Source organism: Dendropsophus ebraccatus, chromosome 2 (assembly GCF_027789765.1).
Source record: "Dendropsophus ebraccatus isolate aDenEbr1 chromosome 2, aDenEbr1.pat, whole genome shotgun sequence".
In the NCBI taxonomy this organism is placed as follows: domain Eukaryota; kingdom Metazoa; phylum Chordata; class Amphibia; order Anura; family Hylidae; genus Dendropsophus; species Dendropsophus ebraccatus.
Window position 1 is genome coordinate 103,503,913 of NC_091455.1, and position 22,521 is coordinate 103,526,433.

Genomic DNA, 22,521 nt, shown 5'->3' on the forward strand with positions numbered 1-22,521 from the left:
CACGCTGTATGAGGTTTCTAGGGGTAAACAGAGGTTTGGCTATTGCAGATCTGCCATGGATATCATCATAATTTCCTGGCAGTTTTGATCCTGGTGTCCTGAAAGCGTCCCTTCAGCAGCCTGATTGTTAACATGTTAATGATGCTCAAGTGCTTAAAGGGCCTTCCTCAGCATGACAACCTAAGCTTACCGTCATTTGTGGATTAGAGGAGGTGGGTGTACTGACCATGGGCTCTTCCCATGAGGAATTCCCCCTGGGCTTCTGACAGGTTACCTTTACATCCTGCAGTAATTTGAGCAACCATGATTTTGTATTTTGAGCTGTAATTTGGCAACTGTTGTTCTTTGCGTCAAGCTTTGACTTTTAAGCATGCTGTTTCTGTCTGCAGATGTTGACAGTCTTTGCAAACTAGACCCCAGCACATCCATCAACTTAGCAACTCGGATCACAAACACTCTTACCTAACACACACAATCATTCCCTTTTATAACTCTGTCATGTCTGACATGTTACACCTGTGGAACTTGACCGGTGACGTGCTGTGATGTTACTGGTGACGCCACTTTTGTGGTGGGTGGTTGGTCGGTTGTGTTGTACAGCTCAGCCAGTGATTCAAGTGTCGTGATGCCAGTGCTAGTCCAGCACACAAGTGTGATGTTGGTACCTGCTTTTTAGTGTTGTGGCTGGCTGTACTCCCCAAAATGGTCGGTGACCTGCCGGGCTGTGATGGGTCCCTTGGGCTCTTGTCACGGTAGTCCTGAGTGGCAACCAACCCACCCGGACTATCGGTAACACCACCCACAGAAAGGGGAAAAATGACCCAAGGTGTGTATAGGTGGATGTGTATAGGCGCTGGTGCAAAGTAAGAGATGACAGAGTTCTAGTGATAAAATAGAACAGCTTTACCGTAAAGTCTATGAATAATACAGAACACTTTGGCAGCAGATAAATAATCTTTGTACAAGTAATAGTGCTCAACTGGGTCTGTGCTGTAGAGATACTTGAAAGTGCTGAATATAGTAGAGGTAGTTTAGCGGTGCTTGGAGAGTTTACAGTAGAGGGGAGCAGCGTAGAGGAGAGGAGTTTGTCAAGGGAGTCCTATCCCAAAGTAGTTCTTTAGAGAAATACTTGAGAGTGTTACTTGTACCCGTGTTTAGACCAATGTCTGACCACCTTCTGCCCTACAGTGTTAAGCCACTCGTCCTACTAGGGTGATACAAGCCCCAGCTAAGTATCCGAGAGTGTCCCAGTTTCACCTGCACTGCAAGATAGAATATGTAGACCTTCCGGTATCTTGGTTCTATCCAGACTAGTTCCTCTGTATATTAGGATACTGCCCTGCACTTTATAGAGTGGTTCTTGGCATGGACTAGGTTTAATCCCCAAATTTCTTCTTCTTGTAGTGTCTAGCACTGCATAGTAGATGTAGTTGATAGACTAGAAAAACTGAGTTTCTTTGGTTGCTTCATACACGTGTCTTAGATCAAAACTAGACTGTCCTGGACAGGGGTAAACCCTTTACAGGTGTTTTGGTATTATGTGTTAAAGGTGGATTGGTATTATGTATATAAAAAAAAAGAGTCACGCAAAATAAGGTAAAGGTACTGATATCATGTATAAAAAAGAAATATTGCGGCCTACATAACTATACAGCATTGTTATGGTATACATGTTATAAGGGTTGTTATGGCATAACTTAAAGGGGTATTCCAGGGAAAATCAATAATTTAGCAAAGGAAAGGGTTAACCAAGGTTAACCCTTTCCTAATATACTTACCTGTTGTTTTTTGGCCCCCCAAGGAGATCTCCGGTCCGGTCACGTGATCTTGCAGCTTGTGGCTCGGATCCTCTTCTCCTTCCGGTTCGGTGACGTCACCCGGCCGGCGCCGCTCTCCGTCTCATTAGCAGCAGAGCACTGAACCCTGACTGGCTTGGTAGCGTGCAGCCAATCAGGGTTCAGTGCTCTGCATCCCCACACGCTTCAGAGTGGGGGTCCCCTGAGGCTGCAGTAAGTTATCAGGGGTCGTCGGGCTCAGTGCCGGTCACCAGTTACATGGGCCGGCACTGCACTACAGCAGGTGATCACTCCGCAACCCCCCCCCCCCCCACCTTGTCAGCGATGCCGACCGAGTCCCGGGAGGGGATGCGGCGGGCGGCATTACTTCATTCATAGCTACCAGACACCCGGCTGCCCGCCGCATCCCTTCCCCCCAGGGACTCAGGGTCGGCATCGGTGGGGAAGTAATGTGTATCGGCTGCTGATCCCCCCCGGCCCCCCCTCCCTGTGTCCCTGTCAGATCACTCACCCCCGGAGCGTGCTGCTGGCCCCGATCTCTGCACTGGTCTGAAGCCCCTGTACTCAGCTGTGTACAGAGCAACAAATCTCTCCTGCCTCAGTCACACAGCGCCTGTCAGCTACTGAGTACAGGTGCCTGAGACCAGTGCCGAGATCGGGGCCAGCAGCACGCTCCGGGGGTGAGCGATCTCTGACAGGGACACAGGGAGGAGGGGGGAAGTCCTGCAAAGTAATATGTATTTGCTGCTGATCCCCCCCGGCCCCCCCTCCCTGTGTCCCTGTCAGAGATCGCTCACCCCCAGAGCGTGCTGCTGGCCCTGATCTCGGCACTGGTCTCAGGCACCTGTACTCAGTAGCTGACAGGCGCTGTGTGACTGAGGCAGGAGAGATTTGTTGCTCTGTACACAGCGCCTGTCAGCTGAGTACAGGTGCTTCAGACCAGTGCAGAGATCGGGGACAGCAGCACGCTCCGGGGGTGGGGGTGAGTGATCTCTGACAGGGACACAGGGAGGGGGGGCCGGGGGGGATCAGCAGCCGATACACATTACTTCCCCACCGATGCCGACCCTGAGTCCCTGGGGGGAAGGGATGCGGCGGGCAGCCGGGTGTCTGGTAGCTATGAATGAAGTAATGCCGCCCGCCGCATCCCCTCCCGGGACTCGGTCGGCATCGCTGACAAGGTGGGGGTTGCGGAGTGATCACCTGCTGTAGTGCAGTGCCGGCCCATGTAACTGGTGACCGGCACTGAGCCCGACGACCCCTGATAACTTACTGCGGCCTCAGGGGACCCCCACTCTGAAGCGTGTGGGGATGCAGAGGACTGAACCCTGATTGGCTGCACGCTGCCAAGCCAGTCAGGGTTCAGTGCTCTGCTGCTAATGAGACGGAGAGCGGCGCCGGCCGGGTGACGTCATCGAACCGGAAGGAGAAGAGGATCCGAGCCACAAGCTGCAAGATCACATGACCGGACCGGAGATCTCCTTGGGGGGCCAAAAATCAACAGGTAAGTATATTAGGAAAGTGTTAACCTTGGTTAACCCTTTCCTTTGCTAAATTATTCATTTTCCCTGGAATACCCCTTTAACTTAATTACAATTAAGATGGGTGACATGTGAACACGTGACCTAATGAAATGTGCACATGGGTCTGTGAGTGGTACGTAGATAGGGAAATGGAAACTAGACATGTGATACACTGGTTAGGAATGGAACGCAGACACATGATGTAAGGTGGAACGCATGTGTATTTTTGGTGTGGGTCCATTGCAGTTAGCGGTGGAAAGCATATCCGGACATGCGCTCTGGGTGATACGCACGCTGAGGCACGCCATGAGCATGGCTCATAGACACTCCTCCTCAACCGTCCAGGTAATGGGTACCTGTATAAGAGTGATTATTTGTATATATTGAATTAATTTCCGGGCAGATGGATATAAAAGGATGTATGTACAGCTAAACCATTACCCCTGACGAAGTCGCATGATGTGAAGATACGTGTAGGGTGTGTGGAGCCCCTTCTCAGAGCCCTGGGTGATATGTTATCTATTTTTACTGTGATTTATTGACCTTCCTTTTTTGAGCTATAGAATTAGTTTATTGGGTGTTATTTGAGTGTGGTGCTATTTATGTGTTTGGATAGCTTATAGATGCATGTTCTTTTCTATGAATTGATTATTTATTCTCTGTTTATACATTGATGTGAGCACATGCACTTTCAGGATATTTGCACAGAAGGTCTGTAGTTTACAACATGGGGAGCAGATAGAATAGTTTACAGGGCTCTGATTGGGATATTGTGTTTGGGGCTACGGTGGGAGTGTTAAGTATTTTTGATATACCTCCCTTGTTATGGTTTACCCTTATTGGGCTTTTAAGTGTATTTAAATTGTATGTCCATTTGTCATATGTTTTTTTGATGTAGATAAATAATAAAGGTGTTATTGATTTTTGATACATTTGTGTGGGTGCGCCAGTTACTGTTTCTCTGTCTTTTTGGTACAATACATAACAGCTTACTCACAGAACACTGACATCTAATGGTGTAACTAGAAAAGGCTACCTTCATCATCACTTAACCTAGAGAAGAAGCTTTTGCGACAGGTGTGCCATAAAAACACCCGTGGTGGGATACCACACACCCCTAAAACAAATATATTTTTACAATAGCTCAGTAAATAAGTGATAAAATTAAAGTGATACTGTCAACCCTCTTACTCTCGCTTCATTCAATTGTTATACAGGTATATATAGAATATGCAGCATCTAAGCTTGTGGATGGTGTGGAGAGTAAGCAGAGTGAAAATATCACTTTAAAGTCAAGCTACAGTATGTGACTGACGAAGAAAAAATGGACAGGGATGTCAAGTACAATTCAAATGTTCAACTGGAGTATATAAAAATAGTGTCATTCAAGTTATTTTTTTCAACGCTTTTATTTAATTCCACATTGGTGACTGATGCTTTCCTCATAAATAGTTCTCTGGTTCTCGGAACTGTGTATTCTCCTCTGCGATATTAAAGTAATATTGTCACCCCATTACTCTATATAGAGTCTATATGCAGTTCTCTACACCATCCACAAGCTTAGATGCTGCACATTCAATTTATGGCTGGGTACACACTACGTATATTTCAGTCAGTATTGTGGTCCTCATATTGCAACCAAAACCAGGAGTGGATTAAAAACACAGAAAGGATCTGTTCACACAATGTTAAAATTGAGTGGATGGCCGCCATATAACAGTAAGTAACGGCCATTATTTCAATATAACAGCCGTTGTTCTAAAATAACAGTAAATATTTGCCATTAAATGGCGGCCATCCAATTTCAACATTGTGTAAACAGATCCTTTCTGTGTTTTTACTCCACTCCTGGTTTTGGTTGCAATACTGACTGAAATATACTGACTGAAATATACATATACTGACTGAAATATACATAGTGTGAACATAGCCTTAAATCTGTATAACACTTTGTCTCTTCTTTCTGCTCTAAAATCGCTTCACTTTATTGGTGGATAGTGTCATCTAGGTGGGGCTTCATGGCAGTTAGGCCCTCTACCTACCCAGGAGATGGACACAAACTGCTGTGAAGCCTCACCTAGGTATCACTGTCCATATGGGGGGGGGGGACAACTGCCATGAAGCCCTACCTGGATGACACTGTCCATATAGAAGAGGGGGGGGGGGCAACTGCTGTGAAGCCCTGCCTGGGTGCCACTGTCCACTGATAAAATGAAGGGATTTTACAGCAAAAAGAAGAGACAGACAAGTGTTTTACAGGTATAAATGTGCAGCATCTAAGCTTGTGGATGGTAGGGGGAACAGCACATAGAGTAAGGGGGTGACAGTATTACTGTAGTAGTCCTCCTAACCATGTTGTGTTTGTTGCATACAGATGTAGCATTGGTTATCTTGAATATCTGAGGAAGCGCGCATGCGCGTGAAATGGACGTCATGAGTACGTTTTTCGTGTAGGATCGTGGCATCTGCCATCCCGTAAGATGTATTAATCCATTTTATCTGCATTGAAATAAAGAAGTATCGCATCAAACCGGTGAGTGCCCTCAGCTTTTCTTACTACTTGTTACCCTACTTGTTATCTACTATGAGAGGTGCACCACGGTGCTACTTATATGCTAGTCCAGAGTGAATCCAAGGTCCGTTCTGTTTTTTGTGGAAGTAGTGCCAGTGATCTTCTCTAGACTTTGTGTTATCTTGAATATGTTAACCTAACACAGCAATGTGTTGTGTTGGGATATCCTAATGCACCAGGGATCAAGATAAAGCCAGTAAATAAGCATGATGTTAAATGTAGTATTATGAAATGTGTTAGAATAATTTATCTTGGTTTCAGGAATGCAGTACAATATCTTACTGCATCAGAGATCAAAATCAGGCTGGTTACATCTGTATGAATCCTCTTCTATAAGCCCCAAATATGATCATTCCACTGTTGTTTTGCCATTTAATATGTTTATTGCTTATGTAAATGTATACTATGTTAGTTACATACATTATTTTGGTTTTTACTTTTTATGTTTTTTTTATATTATTATTATTGGTTAGTGATGTAATCTTGTACAGTATCTATTTATACAATCTTGTTCCTAAAGGGGTATACTGCTCTACAGAATTGGCCCTACTGCAGTATATCAAAATACATATAGCTTCCAAAATATAGGGTAAGAGGGAAAAGGCAGGGTGCTTACTCTTGGAAAATCTATGAGGCACACAATAAAACTTAAAGGACAACTATTAGCAAGTTAGATAAATCCAGATAGCGCTCAGGATGGTGAGGAGGGAGGTATGTGTGTTACCTTACTCCTTGGTGCCGGTCCCGTGCTGTTAGTCGGGGTAAACTCTGCTCTGGACCACTATTAGGAGTCATCTAGCTCGCCTCCTCCATTGATAATCATCAGAAGGGGTGGGCCGGATAAGGCGGCAGTGCTCCGGAGTGGAGTTTACCCTGACTTACAATGTGGGACCGGCACTGAGGAGGAAGGTAAGACTCATACCTTCCTCCTTAGCATCCCCAGTGCATTAGGGGCCTATCAGCAGGTTAGATTTGTCTAACCTGCTTATAGTTCCCCATTTAAATGTAGAGAGATTGGTTAGAGGGCACTCATTAGTTAAAGGGGTTATCCAGCACTACAAAAACATGGCCACTTTTCCCCCTACTGTTGTCTCCAGTTCAGGTGCAATTTGCAATTAAGCTCCATTTACTTCAATGGAACGGAGTTTCAAAACCCCACCCAAACTGGAGACAACAGTAGGGGGAAAGTGGCCATGTTTTTGTAGCGCTGGATAACCCCTTTAAAATCTTTATCTTTATTTCTTTCTTATAAAACTTCCATGGTGCAGAATAGCAAGTTGTGCGAGGACTCCCAGAAGCTCTCTTGCTGAAGCTAGCTATCTATAGGTGTCAAAGGCTTATTGTACCCTGATACTGTTTTTGAAAGAAAGCTGACATGTTTTTCTAAGCCTGGATAACCAATTAAATGTCTTTGGGTTGGGTTGGGATTATGAAATTATAGCTGCTTTCTTTCAAAAACAGCCCCACACCTGTCCTCAATCAGTGTGGGGTATTACAATGTGGTTTCATTAATTTCAGTGGAACTAAGCTACCACATACAAACTGAAGACAAGAGTGGCACTGTTTGTGGAAGAAAGCAGCAATGTAGGGCAACCACTTGTACAGAGCTGGGTAGCAGAATATGCTGTGCCATCCATACAAATATGTCTTCTGAAATGTTTCATGTTGGATCACAACAAATGTGACTTAATATTACATGTTCATACATTTACCAAGATAATGCGAGGGAAAAGGAACAGTGTATTTAAGTACCTTTTTTCTTCAAAATGTGGAAAAAAAGAATGTGGATAAACATAATATCAGAAAACAACAAAAAAAACTTCCAGTTGAGGCACAGTGCCTACTTGTTTTATGCCTCCTTACTGCCACTGTCAGATCCTTGTTGCTTGCTCTGGAATAACCTTGAATGCTGAAGGGGAGAGTGGGTAGTGTAAGAATTGTTAGCATGTGATTCTTCCTTCAAAGACACATGCTGAGTGGGTAGCTTTGTTGCAGGATTCTATCACAACACGATTTGACACAACCCACATGTAAAGCGATCAGCCACCCTTGCTTGTCTTTCTCCGTTTACATCAAGACGTGTGAGAGGCAACGAACATTCTGTCAGTTTATTCTGTTATTCTGTCTGCCAGGAGCACTCAGATCAGGCAGTCTTTGCAGGTCATAACTTCCTCTCCCTTCTCCTCCTCTAGAAAATCCATTGCTGGGGGCTCTGTGGGAATTACCACTCATTCATAAGAGCTGGATACATTTTGTATACTGATCCTGCAGATACCCACACAGCATGTCACATATCTGTGCGTGGTGTTTAGTCTTGAACTGTATCCTCTTTATTTGCTTTAATGAATGCTGAACTAAGATTGATGGAATGTTCTGCAATGAACGCAGAGATCCTGTGTCTTAAGGCTGTTGGCAAGTGACAATAATTCCCAGGGCCTGCCCCATTTAGGAAATGTTTCTATAGTTGAGACTGAACATCTGTCAGTTTCTGTTTCTTGTATCCCACATATAAAATGCTTTTGAATTTGTTCCTTGTAAGCTTAAGAGTTAATATTTATGAAAAGGTCTTTTTTACAGAGCATGTCATAAAATGTTTTACTATTTTTATACAGAGAAAGTATTTAAAAAATGTGTGTAGAATAGACATTGCAGTGCTTAGGGCCTGTCTGTAGGGAGATGTTACATATTAAAGTAATTAAGGCATGTCATGTGTTGTTTATAAGGCACATGGGGTATCCTGAATAAGTTGGTAAAGGAGCCTAGCGGTTAAACATCCAAGGATGGTTTTAGGGGTGATAAACTGAAAAATATCTTTGGTACCTCACTTCCAAAGCACATCCCCATCCTATTTTCTTTCTGAGGACAGCCACCAACTAACATATGAAAGGTGCAAATGACTAGACTCCTGTTGGTATCTTAAAAGTGATTGAATGTGTAAATGCCTGTGCAGTGACTGCTTTCGTTGAAGTCCTGACTAGAGTCAGGCATTGGGGCAGGGGTTTCCCCTGAAGTGTCCCTGTCGTTATAACTTTTAAAATGTATATCAGCAGTAGATGTGATATAGAGTACATTCTTATCTTTTTTTGTAATCCATGCTGTAAGACTGTAAAACAAAGCTATACTTACTTGTATCCAGGTCCAGTCTCCTGAAGGCAGATTTTTATCCTTGTGCTGGTTGAAAAAAAAGACACCTAACATATGAAATCCCGGCCAGTACAGTGTCACAACTCAGTGTGTCCATCAGTCACATGACTGCCTTCTCTGTGAATGCAGATGTCCTGGGAAACACTGGACTTACTGTTTTCTTACGCTTTGAGAAAAAGTCAGAATGCAGGAAATGCCGTGTTTTCTATGATAACTAAAAAAAAAAGTAATAAAAGTAAATTGAAAACTTGCTTTATATCACATCTACTGTTGATTTAGGTTTTAAAAGTTATAATGACTAAGGTGGCTCCTTAACAATGCGATACTGCATCAAAAACACAATTTTTATTTAAGGGGAATCTGTCAGGTCTGTATGAGTTTTAGACCTGCAAACACTGATAGACAGGAAGGTAAAACAAACAATGCCTTTGTCTTTGCTGAATTTGCAGAATTAAAAAAAATGACATTTTCCTTTGGAAACTTAAGTGCCACACAAGTGATGCTGAGCCACAGCATGCATGCCTCTTCTCCCTTCCTTGACTAATTGACATACAGAGCTGGACACTCAGCCCTCTACTTCAATCAGTCAAGACAAGAGGGGGTGGCGGGGGGAGAAGAGGCATGCATGCTGTAGCTCAGCATCAGTTCTCTGGCACTTCAGCTTCAAATGGAATATGGCATTTTTTAACTATGCAAATGGCCATCAGTAAAGGCATAATTTGTTCCATCTCCCTATCACCCATTGAGTGCACTACAATATCAAATATGTTTGTTTATTTATTTATTTTTACATGGCAAAGGTGAGTGATTTAAACTTTTATTGGGGAGGGGCTTTGGCCTTTTTTAATTCCCAGTAGAGGACAACAACAAGCAATCATTAGATTTCATATACTGTTCAATGCTATGCCATTGCATAACTTTGATCAGTATTATTGGCGCAATGACTGCTGCCCATCATTGACGTTGAGGGCCCGGCTGATATTATTTGTTCTTCACCCACTATGAAGCGAGATCAGCTTAATCTATCCCCTAATATGTGGATGAGAGGCATGTTGTAGTTTTGGGATAACCCCTTTAAAGCGACTCCGTACCCACAATTTGTCCCCCCCAAACCACTTGTACCTTCAGATAGCTGCTTTTAGTCCAAGATCTGTCCTGGGGTACGTTCGCCAGGGGATGAAGTTATTGTCATAAAAACAACTTTTAATCCTGCAGCGCTGTGTCTAACGGCCGGGGCCTAGATTGTGTATGCATTAGGCTGGCACACCCTCTCTGTCCTTCCTCCCCACCCTCCTCATCATTAGGAATGCTCCAGGCAGATTGCTTTCTATTCCTTACCTGTGTGTATAATGAACATGGGATGGATCGTTAGTACACCTGTGCAAAGCTCAAACAAAAGTAAATGTTCCTGGATCATTCCTAATGATGAGGAGGGTGGGGAGGAAGGACGGAGAGGTGGTGCCAGCCTAATGCATATACAAATGTAAGCCCCGGCCGTTAGACACAGCGCTGCAGGATTAAAAGTTGTTTTTAGGACAATAACTGCATTCCCTGTCGTACAGACCCCAGGACGGATCTTGGATTAAAAGCAGCTATCCGAAGGTACAAGTGGTTTGGGAGGGGGGGGACAGATTGTGGGTACAGAGTCGCTTTAAGTATTTTTATTGTGAAAAAATGGTTAATATAAATTTTGCATCACCATAATTGTATTGACTGTATTGCAAAGGAAGCACCATAAAAGCAAAACTCAAAAATTAACAGATATCCTTTTTATAATTTTGTATCTACACTCTTCCCCCCCAAAAAAAACAAAATAATTTCATAAATACACTTAATGATGATATTAAAAATACAGTTTTTCCTACAAAAAAAAAATTGTATTCAATTGGCTACATTATTGGAAAAACTAAAAAGTGCAAATTTGAACAAGCACACAAGAATTTATGGGGTGTGCATCTGCTGTGGCACAAACAGGGTGCACCATATGATGGGGTGAGTGATCAGGTGAGTAAGGCATATGTTGCAAATATTTGCGTACATCGGACACGCCTTTGATAAATTCCCCTCAGTGTACTAAATTGACATACTGTATGTATGGTAAAACAGCAATTTCACTTAGCACCATCTGCAGACCATGCCGTGACTAGGGGCACTCTAAGGGCCCTATTAAACAGAGCAATAATTGTCCGAATCGGGCCGATTTAGCCGATTATCGCTCAGTGTAATAGAAAAAAATTATCAGCCGATGACAACGATAATCGGCTGATCATTGTTTTAGGTTTGGACCTAAAATCGCCAGGCACCGACCGTGCATCGCTATGTGCAATAGCGATGCACAGATGACGGCTGACGATTCCCTAAACACCTGACACTTTACCTCTCCCCAGTACCGTTCTTCTCTCCTGTGCTTTGCAGCTTCCGTTCCCGGTGGCTGCAGCGTCTGAGTGGCCTGTCACCTCCATTACTTATGCAACACCTCCTTGCACTATACTCCTGCAACATCTCCTGGCATTACTCATGCATCATTAAAGGTTGCTGACATTGGGCCGATTTGTTGCACAGGTTTTTGGTGTATATACCAAGGAGAAAGTTGTATAGGGCTTCTGAACCAGAATATGTGCATGTTTTTGTTTCGTTAATTGACCCTCCAAGCGCCAAGACTGATATGCAAATTTGCCTGAAAAGGTCACGGGTGTTCTCCAGGGCTGCAAAGGTCTGGCAAAGTTTATCCTATCCATTTATAGAGGTTATAGCCAGTGACGTAGATACCATTGAGGCAGGGTAGGCAACTGCTATGAGGCCCATGGGGAGGGAGGCCCAGGGATGCACATGGAAGATAAGAACCATCTCTGCGTCAATGCTCTGATAACCCCTGACCTCTGTTCTCCAGAGCTCCGGCAGAGGTCGGGGGTTATCAGTGCACGAGTAGTGAAGGAGAGATCTCCTTGTCTTCTGGTTTTTACCCTTTTTTTGGATTGCAGCATGTAAGGGAGGTTTGTTATACACTGCGGTACATAATGGGTTAAGCAGACGGTAGTTTACTCCTGCATCTATGTATTTAGCCATAAGAGCTTCTAATGGGCCCTTATAGATAACTACTATCGACTGACAGAGCAAGCAGCCATTGGCTCTCTGCTCTGCCAGTCACTCTTGTGGCTGCGGACAGGATTCTGCCTCTGGCCACAATGCTTATACATATGCAGTTCTTTGCATTGTGTGGGGGTGGGGGGCGTACAGTTTTTTTTTTTTTGCTGTGGGGCCCAATGAATCCTAGCTACGCCCCTGGTTATAGCAGCCCTAGAGGTGTTGCGAACAGGTAAATGGGATAAACCTGCTGACAGGTCTACATTAAAACCAGCTCCATATATCTGGGAGAGCCACACACATTTCTACAATCACCTTGCCTTACTATGTTCACAGTTTGCTCTTAATAGCAAGCTGTTCCCTCATTGTATATACACACAAAACTTTAAGTAGTTTTTCTATCAAATAAAAAAAAAAAAAAGATCTACCGCTGGGAAATTGCATTTTATGATTAGTGGGGATGCAGGGGGAAAAGATTGTAGGGACAAAGGACCAAACCAGCGACAGCAAATCCTAGTCATATGCCATCACTTTACATGATGGGAATACCCCAACAGGCTTGCAGTTTTGAGTGAAAATTCATACAACCCAGATGGCAGTAACAGATGCTAGGTGTGAAACGAAATAGTACAAATGCAGTTAATGAAGTTGTAGTATTCCCTTAAAGATGGCATGCAGTAGTACACACTAATAATTATCACCATAGGAAGAAGCCAATTCATCATTCTTCATTATCAGTCTTCATTTCATATGGTTTACTATAGTTTAGGAAATATTCCAACAAGCAAGCATTCTATTTTACAGTACATTATATCTATTATTTCCTGGTTGTCCTACAGAAGCAGGCAAATTGGATAACTGAAATGGGTTAATGCCTGGATAGAAGGGATGGGAACAATGAGACAAGTAATCTATTAGTTGAATACTAGTTGAATAACCTAAAAAACTGCCAGATTTGTATTTTTTTTCCGATGGAAAAATGTGATCCAAGTCAGGTGTTGCCTCTATACAGGGACCTCGCTGTCTGTGGCACCTAATCATTTATCCATGCAGTATATAAAGAGTTTTGGCAATACCCAGGCATTAGTTAGGGCCTTTTACTCAGTGTAATCAGTGGAAAAGCCAATCAATCCTCCAATCAGACAATATTATAGAAGATTATTTCTTGGGCAAGCAAGAAATCTCCAACTGGAGAAAGGATGCAACCAGGTGATACACTGGGCAAAGAACAGATAATTTTGGCAGGATTTGCTCAGCAGAACTTTCTTCTGTCAAGAGAATGAGCATTGTATCCCAAGATCTCGACCCTGAGCGTCAAGAGGTGGGGCCAAGCATCCTTACATGCAGGCTCTGACTGGCCCACAGGGGAGCAGGGGAATCCCCCGGGGGGCCCTATACCATAGTGGGCCCCTGACCAAGAGGTGGGCCTCCCTTTTTAGCACCTCCAGGATAACATATAATCCTCCAGCACTGCTGCACATGCCTGTTAGTTACTTGCACTTATTTGTAACTCTCCCTCTTATATGTAAACCTGCTGACAAGATACTAGCAGCGACCTAGCATCGCTGGTCACATACACAGCTCTGTGCAAAGTCGCTATAATAACGTGAAAGGTTTGGCGCTGGTAATATCTGGTGTATGTTGGGTGGGCCCCTAGAATCAAATTCCCTGGTGGGCCCAAGGTGACCCAGTTCAAGACAGATTGTCTCTTTGCAGTAGATGGCCTTTTCATCAGTTGAGAGAGTTGGCATTCACATATTATGTAGCTTCTCTTTGGTTCAATTTATTTCCCATGTGCTTAGGAAGATGAGATATGGGAAAACAAAAGCTTTGAAGATGCTATGCTATTGACCAAGAAGGTTTATGTGAAGACCTCTTCCTGCAGTCCAGGATGATCCAGAATTAGGAAAATATCAGCTGTCAGCTTGGATACTGAACAGGCATCTCTAAAAAGTAGAGATTTTCTTCAATTTCTTCAATATAGTTCTATGAATTTGTAAGTTTGGGTCATTAGACCATAGGTTAAAGTGGCCTTAGAGGTTGCAGTGCCAGTCACATTGCAGTAAAGCCGGATCCAACCAATAGTGTCAAACTTCCAGTTATGCTTCTCTTTTTGGGCTAAGTTTATACAATGATTTTTAATGGCCGTTATAACAGCACCTCACCTGTTCCCAGTTTGGGTAACGAGGCTGAAGTTGGTTTCTTATTCGGCCAGTTTCTTATTCGGGGCTGAAGTTGGTTTCTTATTCGGCAGTTTCTTATTCAGAGGATTTTTCTTTTTCCTGTTTTAGCTATTATTCTTACAGAAAATGTATAATATTCATACCCTACCGTAAGTGAGGGGCCCTGAGAGGACTGGTGATAAAAATGGCAAAAAAGACCCCACGGTTGGCATAAAAATGGGCATGAAAGTAAAACCACAAAATTATTATTTAAAAATAAAATTGACTTTGGGCCACTGATCTCACACTGATAATACACAGAGAGGGATGCCCCGCATCACAACCAAGAGAGTCCAGCCTGGCCCAAAGTGGTTCTGGGTATAAAAATGGTATAAAAACTGGCATCAAAGTTGGCAGATTGGAATTTTTTCCTGATTTGAATAAGTAACAGCTATTTTCAAAGGGTTAAATGAGTTTGGGCCACTGATCTCACACTGATAATACACAGAGAGGGATCCCCCGCATCACATCCAAGAGAGTCCAGCCTGGCCCAAAGTGGTTCTGGGTATAAAAACTGGCATCAAAGTGGGCACATAGCCATTTTTCATGATTTGAATAAGTAACAGCTGTTTTCAAAGGGTTAAATGAGTTTGGGCCACTGATCTCACACTGATAATATACAGAGAGGCATCCCCCGCATCACATCCAAGAGAGTCCAGCCTGGCCCAAAGTGGTTCTGGGTATAAAAACTGGCATCAAAGTGGGCACATAGGCATTTTTCATGATTTGAATAAGTAACAGCTGTTTTCAAAGGGTTAAATGAGTTTGGGCCACTGATCTCACACTGATAATATACAGAGAGGCATCCCCCGCATCACATCCAAGAGAGTCCAGCCTGGCCCAAAGTGGTTCTGGGTATAAAAACTGGCATCAAAGTGGGCACATAGGCATTTTTCCTAATGAATAAGTAACAGCTATTTTCAAAGGGTTAAATGAGTTTGGGCCACTGATCTCACACCGATAATACACAGAGAGGGATGCCCCGCATCACAACCAAGAGAGTCCAGCCTGGCCCAAAGTGGTTCTGGGTATAAAAACTGGCATCAAAGTGGGCAGATGGGCATTTTTGTCCTATTTTGAATAAGTAACAGGTGTTTTCAAAGGGTTAAATGAGTTTGGGCCACTGATCTCACACTGATAATACACAGAGAGGGATGCTCCGCATCACATCCAAGAGAGTCCAGCCTGGCCCAAAGTGGTTCTGGGTATAAAAACTGGCATCAAAGTGGGCACATAGCCATTTTTTCCAAATTTGAATAAGTAACAGGTGTTTTCAAAGGGTTAAATGAGTTTGGGCCACTGATCTCACACTGATAATATACAGAGAGGCATCCCCCGCATCACATCCAAGAGAGTCCAGCCTGGCCCAAAGTGGTTCTGGGTATAAAAACTGGCATCAAAGTGGGCACATAGGCATTTTTCCTAATGAATAAGTAACAGCTATTTTCAAAGGGTTAAATGAGTTTGGGCCACTGATCTCACACTGATAATACACAGAGAGGGATGCCCCGCATCACATCCAAGAGAGTCCAGCCTGGCCCAAAGTGGTTCTGGGTATAAAAACTGGCATCAAAGTGGGCAGATGGGCATTTTTGTCCTATTTTGAATAAGTAACAGGTGTTTTCAAAGGGTTAAATGAGTTTGGGCCACTGATCTCACACTAATAATACACAGAGAGGGATGCTCCGCATCACATCCAAGAGAGTCCAGCCTGGCCCAAAGTGGTTCTGGGTATAAAAACTGGCATCAAAATGGGCACATAGGCATTTTTCCTAATGAATAAGTAACAGCTATTTTCAAAGGGTTAAATGAGTTTGGGCCACTGATCTCACACTGATATTACACAGAGAGGGATGCCCCGCATCACACTGATAATACACAGAGAGGGATGCCCTGTGGGTCCTTACCAGACTTTGGAGCAAATGCCAAACTTTACTGAAACGGTAATGAGGATTAAGGTAAAACACCCCTTTATCCATGGCGTTTTTGGTGCAATAAGGAGCTATCAGCAGTTTAGATTAATCTAACTGGCTTGACAGTTCCCCTTTAATAATGGTCATTATTTGCCCTTATTTTTACTTTGTTTAAACATAGCCTAAAGGGGTATTCCTGGAAAAATTGAAAAAAAAAAGAACCAAAATTAACCCTTAACTAAAGAACTTATATATTCCTTGTTGGCTTTACTCGGAGATTGCTGGTCCAGTCACATGATGCAACCTTTCTTACAGTGATGTCCTACTCCCTTTCATCTTCTTGGGTATGGTGACGTCAGCACTTGGGGGCAAAGCCATCTCTCGTACCCAGAACGGCCTTCCTACACGTGCGCAGTGCGATCATTAGTATTGCAGCATGCATCTGCAAATCCCACTGGGTACAGGGACATCAATGCTCCCGTAATCAGGTTCTGCTGGCTACAAGGGCGGTCTTACTGGCTACAAAGGGGTCCTATATGGCTACAAGGGGACCCTGACATTGCAGGCAACACATAGGACAAATATATTTCAATGGCCCTGTTCACACATCTGTACAAGTGTTCAGGTCCACGGCCCGCGCTACAAAAAAAATAAAGGATAGATTATAGTGTGGATTATATTTGCGGCACGAATCATTGTCTTCTACATAGTGCTCCGTAAACTGCGTAGCACTGTTACTGCACATTCATAGTGCGGTCCACCATTACAGGTCCGTATTCACTGGCTGAACTATGGATGTGTGAATGAGGCCTAACATAGCCTAAAGCAGACCTGTCAGCAGAAAACATTGCTGCAGGTATTGTTATTATAGAAATGTATTCAGGGTTAGCCAAGAAATGTTTAATAAGAAGAGATGGGACAGCGAATTCTGGGATCCTGTTATGCGGACAAATGCCTCCTGAGTACTTTAGCCCTGTTTGCTTAAAGGGGTAGTGCGGCACTAAACATTTATTCACAAAATACCCAGAACCACTTTGGGCCAGGCTGGACTCTCTTGGATGTGATGCGGGGCATGCCTATCTGTGTGTACGTAGTGTGAGATCAGTGGCCCAAACTCATTTAACCCTTTGAAAATAGCTGTTACTTATTCAAATCATGAAAAATGGCTATATGCCCACTTTGATGCCAGTTTTTATACCCAGAACCACTTTGGGCCAGGCTGGACTCTCTTGGATGTGATGCGGGGCATCCCTATCTGTGTAATATCAGTGTGAGATCAGTGGCCCAAACTCATTTAACCCTTTGAAAACACCTGTTACTTATTCAAAATAGGACAAAAATGCCCATCTGCCCACTTTGATGCCAGTTTTTATACCCAGAACCACTTTGGGCCAGGCTGGACTCTCTTGGTTGTGATGCGGGGCATCCCTCTCTGTGTATTATCAGTGTGAGATCAGTGGCCCAAACTCATTTAACCCTTTGAAAATACCTGTTACTTATTCAAATTGGGAAAAATGCCAATCTGCCCACTTTGATGCCAGTTTTTATACCCAGAACTACTTTGGGCCAGGCTGGACTCTCTTGGATGTGATGCGGGGCATGCCTATCTGTGTGTACGTAGTGTGAGATCAGTGGCCCAAACTCATTTAACCCTTTGAAAATAGCTGTTACTTATTCAAATCATAAAAAATGGCTATGTGCCCACTTTGATGCCAGTTTTTATACCCAGAACCACTTTGGGCCAGGCTGGACTCTCTTGGATGTGATGCGGGGCATCCCTCTCTGTGTAATATCAATGTGAGATCCGTGGCCCAAACTCATTTAACCCTTTGAAAACAGCTGTTACTTATTCAAATTAGGAAAAAATGCCAATCTGCCCATTTTGATGCCAGTTTGTATACCCAGAACCACTTTGGGCCAGGCTGGACTCTCTTGGATGTGATGCGGGGGATCCCTCTTTGTGTATTATCAGTGTGAGATCAGTGGCCCAAACTCATTTAACCCTTTGAAAACACCTGTTACTTATTCAAATCATGAAAAATGCCTATGTGCCCACTTTGATGCCAGTTTTTATACCCAGAACCACTTTGGGCCAGGCTGGACTCTCTTGGTTGTGATGCGGGGCATGCCTATCTGTGTGTACGTAGTGTGATATCAGTGGCCCAAACTCATTTAACCCTTTGAAAATAGCTGTTACTTATTCAAATCATGAAAAATGGCTATGTGCCCACTTTGATGCCAGTTTTTATACCCAGAACCACTTTGGGCCAGGCTGGACTCTCTTGGTTGTGATGCGGGGCATCCCTCTCTGTGTATTATCAGTGTGAGATCAGTGGCCCAAACTCATTTAACCCTTTGAAAATACCTGTTACTTATTCAAATCATGAAAAATGCCAATCTGCCCACTTTGATGCCAGTTTTTATACCCAGAACCACTTTGGGCCAGGCTGGACTCTCTTGGATGTGATGCGGGGCATGCCTATCTGTGTGTACGTAGTGTGAGATCAGTGGCCCAAACTCATTTAACCCTTTGAAAATAGCTGTTACTTATTCAAATCATAAAAAATGGCTATGTGCCCACTTTGATGCCAGTTTTTATACCCAGAACCACTTTGGGCCAGGCTGGACTCTCTTGGGTATGATGCGGGGCATCCCTCTCTGTGTATTATCAGTGTGAGATCAGTGGCCCAAACTCATTTAACCCTTTGAAAACAGCTGTTACTTATTCAAATTAGGAAAAAATGCCAATCTGCCCATTTTGATGCCAGTTTTTATACCCAGAACCACTTTGGGCCAGGCTGGACTCTCTTGGATGTGATGCGGGGGATCCCTCTCTGTGTATTATCAGTGTGAGATCAGTGGCCCAAACTCATTTAACCCTTTGAAAACACCTGTTACTTATTCAAATCATGAAAAATGCCTATGTGCCCACTTTGATGCCAGTTTTTATACCCAGAACCACTTTGGGCCAGGCTGGACTCTCTTGGATGTGATGCGGGGCATCCCTCTCTGTGTAATATCAATGTGAGATCCGTGGCCCAAACTCATTTAACCCTTTGAAAACAGCTGTTACTTATTCAAATTAGGAAAAAATGCCAATCTGCCCATTTTGATGCCAGTTTGTATACCCAGAACCACTTTGGGCCAGGCTGGACTCTCTTGGATGTGATGCGGGGGATCCCTCTCTGTGTATTATCAGTGTGAGATCAGTGGCCCAAACTCATTTAACCCTTTGAAAACACCTGTTACTTATTCAAATCATGAAAAATGCCTATGTGCCCACTTTGATGCCAGTTTTTATACCCAGAACCACTTTGGGCCAGGCTGGACTCTCTTGGATGTGATGCGGAGCATCCCTCTCTGTGTATTATCAGTGTGAGATCAGTGGCCCAAACTCATTTAACCCTTTGAAAAAATACCTGTTACTTATTCAAAATAGGACTAAAATGCCCATCTGCCCACTTTGATGCCAGTTTTTATACCCAGAACCACTTTGGGCCAGGCTGGACTCTCTTGGATGTGATGCGGGGCATCCCTCTCTGTGTATTATCAGTGTGAGATCAGTGGCCCAAACTCATTTAACCCTTTGAAAATACCTGTTACTTATTCAAATTGGGAAAAATGCCAATCTGCCCACTTTGATGCCAGTTTTTATACCCAGAACCACTTTGGGCCAGGCTGGACTCTCTTGGATGTGATGCGGGGCATGCCTATCTGTGTGTACGTAGTGTGAGATCAGTGGCCCAAACTCATTTAACCCTTTGAAAATAGCTGTTACTTATTCAAATCATGAAAAATGGCTATGTGCCCACTTTGATGCCAGTTTTTATACCCAGAACCACTTTGGGCCAGGCTGGACTCTCTTGGGTATGATGCGGGGCATCCCTCTCTGTGTATTATCAGTGTGAGATCAGTGGCCCAAAGTCAATTTTATTTTTAAATAATAATTTTGTGGTTTTACTTTCATGCCCATTTTTATGCCAACCGTGGGGTCTTTTTTGCCATTTTTATCACCAGTCCTCTCAGGGCCCCTCACTTACGGTAGGGTATGAATATTATACATTTTCTGTAAGAATAATACCTAAAACAGGAAAAAGAAAAATCCTCTGAATAAGAAACTGCCGAATAAGAAACCAACTTCAGCCCCGAATAAGAAACTGGCCGAATAAGAAACCAACTTCAGCCTCGTGTTTGGGTAAGGGTTTTGAACTTTAATACCAAACACAACCTGAGGACAGGTGTGATAAAGTAGCTGTGTTTTTTCTAACCTCTGTATCCATATTTTTCTGGTGGCCCTAGGGCTGCATCCAACTTCTCCAGCCGCCAGAAATTAAATGCCAAGCATTCAGCTTTGGTTCAGCAAGCTCATTCATCACTAATTTATTTTAATTTTCAGTTAAATCATTTTAAATGATTTTGGCTCACTGATTTCACATAGTCAACGCACAGAGGGGGAGGACCTGCATCTAAAGCAGTTAAGTGCAAAGTGGCCCAAAGTGGTTTTGAGTATAAAAACTTGTATCAAAGTGGTCAGAAAGGCATTTTTGAACTATTTGAATAAAGGTTTTAAATGGTAAATTACTTTGGGCCACTGATCTCATACTAAAGCCCCCATGTCCCCTAACAGTAATTGTGCCCCATAACGAAATAACGCTCTCCGTGCTTCCATATAGTAATAATGTCCCCCTATTCCTCCATATAGTAATAATGTCCCCCTATTCCTCCATATAGTAATAATGTCCCCCTATTCCTCCATATAGTAATAATGTCCCCCTATTGCACCATATGGTAATAATGTCCCCCTATTCCTCCATATAGTAATAATGTCCCCCTATTCCTCCATATAGTAATAATGTCCCCCTATTCCCCCATATAGTAATAATGTCCCCCCATTCCTCCATATAGTAATGTCCCCCTTTTATTGCTCCATATAGTAATAATGTCCCCCTATTCCTCCATATAGTAATAATGTCCCCCTGTTCCCCCATATAGTAATAATGTTCCCCTATATAGTAATAATGTAAATTGAGTATAGCTGTAAACAAAGTGACCCACAGAGCAAACTTAATATAGACACAGCAACTTATTGGTTGGCATGTGTCAGCTTTCTGAAAGTGCACTATACTTTCAGCCTCACACATGATGTTATAAATACACAAATGTTCCTCACCCCTGTGATAGGCAGAAAGTGCCCAGTGATGAAAACTTTTTTATTGGGCCAGATTGGACAGATTTGGGTTTCAGAGTGTTAAAACAGTGGTCCAAACATTTTTGCCACTTAAAAGCATCACCAGTCTGCCCACTTTGATGCCAGTTTTCATAGCCAGAACCACTTTGGACCAGTCCAATTGAGCGTGCTATGAATATGCCTATGTGTGTGCCAGCCAGTAGGATATCAATGGCCCAAAGTCATTTAATCCTTTGAAAATAACAGCTAGGGTACTTTTTCAAATAAGTAAGATGTGCCCATCTTCCCACTTTGAAGCCAGTTTTTATACCCACAACAACTTTAGGCTAAAATGAGTTGAAATGAGTTTGATGGCAGACACCCCACTCTGTGTGCTGGAAGTGTGACGTCAGCCATTTAACCCTTTGAAAACATCAATCGCTTATTCCAATCAGTAAATGTACAGGAACATCTCCAGTTGAATTGGAACGAGCCTGCAGAGAACACAGCGTCCACTAGAGGGCAGTGATTAGCAGCATGCGCATTACACAGAAGGAAATCACATCCAGTCCGCCCTGCACTCTAGCTTCTTGCTCACACACTGCACAGGATTCACAGCGAGCTGCGTCCCGCCTCCAGCCACATTCTCGGAGTCAACATGACGGCAGGAAGCACAACACAGAGAAACTGAATGACACTGAGCAGACTGAGTGCAGCCTGCGGTGCATAGCGAGCAGAGGTGGCTGCAGCCTGGGTGTCAGGGGATTCCATGAGCAGCAGTAGTAGTGAGGCACTTGGTGCAGCCGTGCCTGGGTGGCCTGCACAGAGATGCTTATGTGACAGCCACTGATGCATGGAGCTGCCTCTGAGGATGTGAGTGGACGGAGCCTCAAGGTCCCTGGAAGTTGTTACATGGATTCAAATGAACAGGGAAGTCCGACATCATCACAGCCTTATTTGGGGAAGCCAGTGAGTATATTACATAATTCATTGTGCCTGCACACTGCTAGCTAGGGGCATGGAGGGAAGATGTGTGTGTGTATATATATATCTATATACATATATATATGTACACATATGGGCAGTAACTCATCCTCATC

At 43.5% G+C, this 22,521-nt stretch overlaps 1 protein-coding gene across 1 annotated transcript in view; it reads left to right on the plus strand.

Annotated features, from left to right (window-relative positions):
- The first annotated feature begins 22,018 nt into the window (after positions 1–22,018).
- BCL2 (BCL2 apoptosis regulator) overlaps positions 22,019–22,521 on the plus strand; it is a 155,838-nt gene continuing 155,335 nt past the window's right edge. Inside the window, exon 1 of the mRNA XM_069958118.1 lies at positions 22,019–22,390. The gene's annotated coding sequence lies outside the window, so the exon portion shown is untranslated. The remainder of the gene's footprint in view (positions 22,391–22,521) is intronic.